At 44.3% G+C, this 5386-nt stretch overlaps 1 non-coding gene across 1 annotated transcript; it reads right to left on the bottom strand.

Moving 5' to 3' along the window:
* Positions 1 to 405: 405 nt before the first annotated feature.
* Positions 406 to 564, bottom strand: LOC122482402. The gene has a single exon (XR_006297182.1). It is a non-coding gene; the product is annotated as a U1 spliceosomal RNA (small nuclear RNA).
* Between the last annotated feature and the right edge of the window lie 4822 nt (positions 565 to 5386).

The raw sequence follows: 5386 nt of genomic DNA, 5'->3' as shown, positions 1-5386 counted from the left end.
AGGCTCCAGGCTCCGAGCCATCAGCCCAGAGCCCGACGCGGGGCTCGAACTCACGGACCGCGAGAGCGTGACCTGGCTGAAGTCGGACGCTTAACCGACTGCGCCACCCAGGCGCCCCTAGAAGCAACTTTATATGTCACTTAATATACTTTTCATTTTCTTAGTGGCGAGCTGACTCTCTATTCAGTTAACGCAATTTATTTCACCGAGTGTCGTGGTCGGCTGGTTATTTTGGTTTGTCCCCAGCTGGCTGTCAGGAGCAACTATGTAGCCTAAGCCTTCGGATACATTTCTAGAAGTGGGCTGGCTAGATCAGTGAAAATGTACTTTTTTAAAACAGCAAGCATTGTTTGTCAAACTCTCATATTTCTACCTTGATTTGGACACATAGATACACCATCTTTTTGAAGTGTGAACACGGTCCCCCACCACAAACGATGCAGTCGAGTTTCCCACCGCTGGGTAAACTGCAGAGGTCAGCAGCTTACCCGTCGTGCCGTGGGTAAGCCTCGCCCTGGGAACACCACCTTCGTGATGACGGTATCTCCCCTGCCGGGGAAATATGCCATGTCCTCATCTCAGCTAGAATTTGGTGCCCCCACTGGAAAAAAAAAAAAGTGTGTGTTTCTTCTGGGACAGACTGTCTTTGAAGCGGGTCCTGCTGGCACTAGTCGGTGGTGCTGTAAGAAGCAAATGGCCAAGGGTTCTGAGCACGGTGTCTACCTGGGTCCCGGTGGACTAAACATGTCACATTTATAACCTTCTTAGCCGTGCTTCCCATGAGCGGGGGACAGCATAAACTTGAGTGTCCCGGCCAATATGCCCAACTGAATATGACTGTCGAAGTGTCTGGGGCTCTTGGTTTTCCAGGACACGTTTGTGTCACTGATGTGAGCCAGCTGTTGTTTAAAACTGTCTGTTCAGGAACTTCAACCCCTTTTTTAAAGGGATTTGAAATATAAGCTTCTATGTGCACAGCATATCCCCGGGAGGAGGCGCAAGCAACTGGGGACAAGGTTCGCCTCTGGCCAGGGAGAGGGAAGGGATTGCAACTGGGCGAGAGACATCCTTCACACTGGATCCTTCGCACGGTGTTGCTTTCTTACCGGGTGCGCGTATACAAAAGGGAAATTTTTCAGCCAGAAAGACGAAGCCCAAAAGAGACAACCATGCATGTAGATGTTTCGCGTTGTCAGCTACCGGATTAGGAAAACATAAGCAAAACAAGGTACTTGAATCATTTCACAAAAAGGGTATATATAGTTGTTTATTTAAGAATGCAAGGTCTGGAGCCAGACTGCCTGGGTCCACAACACCGCTCTGTCGCTTACTAGCTCTGTGATCTTAGACGATTACCAACCCCCCGCCCCCCGTACGTCAGTGTCCTCCTCCATAAAATGGGGTAATTGTACTCCCTACTTCACAGTTACTTGCATTCAGTGAGTAAAAACACAAAAGCCCCCAGAACAGTAACTAGCACACAGCACGTGATCATTGTAGATTAGCTATCATTATTGCTACGGTTGTCGCTAACATTCTTCATTCAAATTTTGCAATGTTATCATTACAACAGCAAAGAGCCCTCCCTACGATTTGTAGGTTTTGAAAAGCAAAGGGCAATTTTACTGCAAGTGTCTAACCGATTTGAAGTTATTTCCAACTATGCAAGCAGTCGATGGGAGAGGGAGAGGGGTGCCAAACTTCCCTTTAGTTCGTAGTGGTTCCAGATTTGAGAGCGGGCGCCCACAAGTCTTTGCAAGAGTAGGTGACCCAAATCACCTGGGGAGTTTGGTTTTTGTTTTCTTTGTGCGTCAACGCGATCTTGTTTCTCTCTTCTTTTGAGCATGGGTGGGGTGCAGGGGGGGGAAGAGACGGCGGTTGAACAAACGACAGAAACTCGAGTTTCAGGACCCATTTAACGCGATTGCCCCTTAACTGTGTAGGCGCAAACACTTTTACATTTTAATTCCAGCATAATTAAGAGACAGGGTTATATTAGTTTCAGGTGTACAACAGAGCGATTCAACCATTCTACGCGTTGCTCAGTGCTCATCACGATAAGTGTGCTCTTCGGGAAGCACATGTTTTGAAATCAGTATTTGCCTAAGGAAACCATTCACGAGATAGGAAGGCGTTAAAGCTTCCTGAAAACATTCTAATCCCACCTACTGTGCATAATGTGCTCAGTCATTGGAAATGTATTGCCGGCAAAGCAGATGATGTGGTGACGGGGACAAGTAGACTCTGCTGTCACACAAGCCTGGATACATTCCTTGGCCCAACATTTTACCGAACGTGATAAACATAGTGCTGTTACTATGCCTGTTTTATGGGTGACCCTTGCTGCCTTATATCAGTGTGGCTCTTCTCAAGCTGCCAGTGTCAGCAGAGTGGGATCTCTCCTCCAGGATTTCAGGGTCAGGCCATCCCAAACTCGGGTCAACATATTTAATTAATGAGAGTACAGCAGATGCTAGTTTTAAGGCTTCTATCCTGAGGTCTTAGCCGATTCACTGCTATGCCTCACACACAATAAGCATTTGCTGAATGAAGCCCCAAATTGAACATGAGGGTGTAACATAGCATTGCCCCCGTGAAGACAAGGCTACCTAGGGGCGCCTGGGTGGCTCAGTCGGTTAGGCCTCTGACTTCGGCTCCGGTCATGATCTCGTGGTTCGTGGGTTTGAGCCCCGCATCGGGCTCTCTGCTGACGGCTGGGAACCTGGAGCCTGCTTCGGATCCTGTGTCTCAGTCTCTCTCTGCCCCTGTCCGCCTTCTCAAAAATAAGCATTTTTTAAAAATCTAAAGGAAGAAAAAAAAAAAAGACAGGACTATCTCAAGTGCTCTGGATCCACCAAATGTTCAGGCATAAAAAGACTGTGTTGTTTAGTCCGGGGTTTCTCAGTCCACTGCTAAAGGTGATTCAAACAGGGTTAAGGGTAGGAATTGGGTCCAAACAAGCAAGTCTAGTTAGAAAACATTTTCGTTGCATGCACACGGGTTGTGTGAAGCTTTGAATTCTGATTCCCAGCACGACCGATGATAATACCTTTAAAAATAAACTGAAAATTGGCTCGTTTAATTGTGCCAAGTGATTCAAAATCCAAGAAGTGTCAAAACGTGGGCCCCAGGAGGAATGATCTGATAGACAGCCTAAAAACAGACCGAAACTAACATAACGTTGTACGGGAACTGTGCTTCCATAAAAACTGAACATCGAAACAGAGACAAACGTCTATCCTACTCTCTTCTGCTGCAACGCCCGTTTTGCCCCATCATTACAGCAGGAAGCAATGAGCAAAGATTGTCCCGTACGCCACAGGGCTCAGTGTCCCTCCTGCGGATCAGACACCTTCTTTGAGCAGGGATTTAACTGCACAACATAACTTTAAAGAAAGATCGCCCGTAATGTTACATACCTTTTGAGTAAACATTGAGTGAATTATATTTAAGCCTCCTAAATTAGAGTTTGTCAAGACACCAGACCCCGACATTTCAAGAGCAATGTGGTAGTGAAACACCAAGATGCTTGATGGGTACAGATTAACTGACAGGATCACGTGCTTGTCTTGTCCGCGGCCCCAAACTATATGGCATTCCCATGGTTACGTTTCCCCCATCTACCGGGAAGAGGTGGGTTCCTGGGATGCAAACAGTCTTGGTGATATTAAGGCTGAGATGGCCCTTTGGGGTTTGTAGGCATCTTAATGATAGTGCATTTGTTTTATAATTTTAACTGAGGTTACTGGATAAACATTTGTAACGCATCCTCATTATTAGGCTAAGGAAAGAAATCTATTTCTGCCAACAGAGAGCATATAAATCTTCGCTACCTCTTTGGTCCCCACTAGTTTACATTTAGAACATCACACCTTTTCTGAAAAGCTGTTGGAGACATATGCTCTTGTTATTGTCCTTCAGTGATTTATCACTTAACTCTGAAACAGGCAATATATCCAACTTACCCCCTAACTGGTGTCCTATTCCAATTATCATTAATTAGGTCAAAATATGTTACTTTTACACAAAGCATGATTTTTTAAATCTTATGCTTTGAACCACCAGTGAATATTTGTACATCTCTTTAGCTAATATTTATTGAAAACCCATTATGTGCCCAACACTGTTACTCAGTGGTATTTTTTTAATTTTTTTTAATGTTTATTTTTGAGAGAGGCAGACAGAGACAGAGTGCAAGCAGAGAAGGGGCAGAGAAAGAGGGAGACACAGAATCCGAAGCAGGCTCCAGGCTCTGAGCTGTCAGCACAGACCCTGATGCGGGGCTCAAGCTCATGAACCACGAGATCATGACCGGAGCCCAAGTTGGATGCTTAACCGACTGAGCCACAAAGGTGCCCCATCAGTGGTATTTTTTAAGCTTCCCAAATAGATCTCAAACTTCTCATATGAAAAATTTATTCTTAGAGAGAGAGAGAGAGAGAGAGAGAGAGAGAGAGAGAGAATTTGTGAGAAAAGCCCCAGTGTCAGAAGGTAAATATATAAGATTGTGGCTTTTTATACCAGCTCTGTCAATGATCCGCGTGTGACCCACAAGTCATGTATCTCTCTGTGCCTCTGTTTCTTCACCTGCAACAGAGTAGTAGTAATTTTTTCTTGACCTGATTCAGCTGTTAGGAGAAAGAGCTAATAAAAATTGTTGTGAAGTACCATGAATATTGAAAAGTGCATCATCGTCATGATTAATAATAATGTATAAAGCTCAAATATTGAAATGACTCTCTGGCATCATTCCAAATCAAGAAATATAAGCTCTGGCCTTGCATAGCAATGAAGAGAAACAGTGTGAGATACCCTTATTGTACCGGTTCAAATGAACACAGTGATGAATATCTTTAATTACAGTGTATTCTGTAACAGTGTGTGTGTGCGCGTGCCTGTGCACGCATGAGTGTGTGTGTGTGTGTGTGTGTGTGTGTGTGTTAAACTAAATGTATTGCAGTCCTCTCAATAACACATCCAGGGTTCAAACAGAACCATTCCAAAGCCAGGCAGACATTTGTATATCTGTACCTAACCTTAGAATGGGATGCTCATTTTGATAGAGGACGCAAGCAGCTAGCGGTCCTCTGTTAAAGAAAGTTGGCTCTGATTTCATAGATCTCAAAAGCTGTCATCCTCACGTTAGCTGACTATCTGGCACCTAATGAGAAAAATAAATTGCTTTTACTTTCCACAAAATACATTTGCATTTAGAACTTTTTTTTTGTGACTCGTAAAAGGTTTATAAAGCATCCACTCAAACCCTTCTACCTGCATTTTTCACCTAAAAGGGTCTTTATGAAATCTTACGGTAAATTTAATAACCCTCTTCAATAAACATGAGCTTTTATGAGTATGACATACCTAAATAGACTCAATGGTCTGG

The sequence above is a fragment of the Prionailurus bengalensis genome, chromosome C1, assembly GCF_016509475.1.
Source record: "Prionailurus bengalensis isolate Pbe53 chromosome C1, Fcat_Pben_1.1_paternal_pri, whole genome shotgun sequence".
Classification (NCBI taxonomy): domain Eukaryota; kingdom Metazoa; phylum Chordata; class Mammalia; order Carnivora; family Felidae; genus Prionailurus; species Prionailurus bengalensis.
Note: the sequence above shows the minus strand (reverse complement) of the source record. Positions and strands in the feature narration are given on the sequence as shown.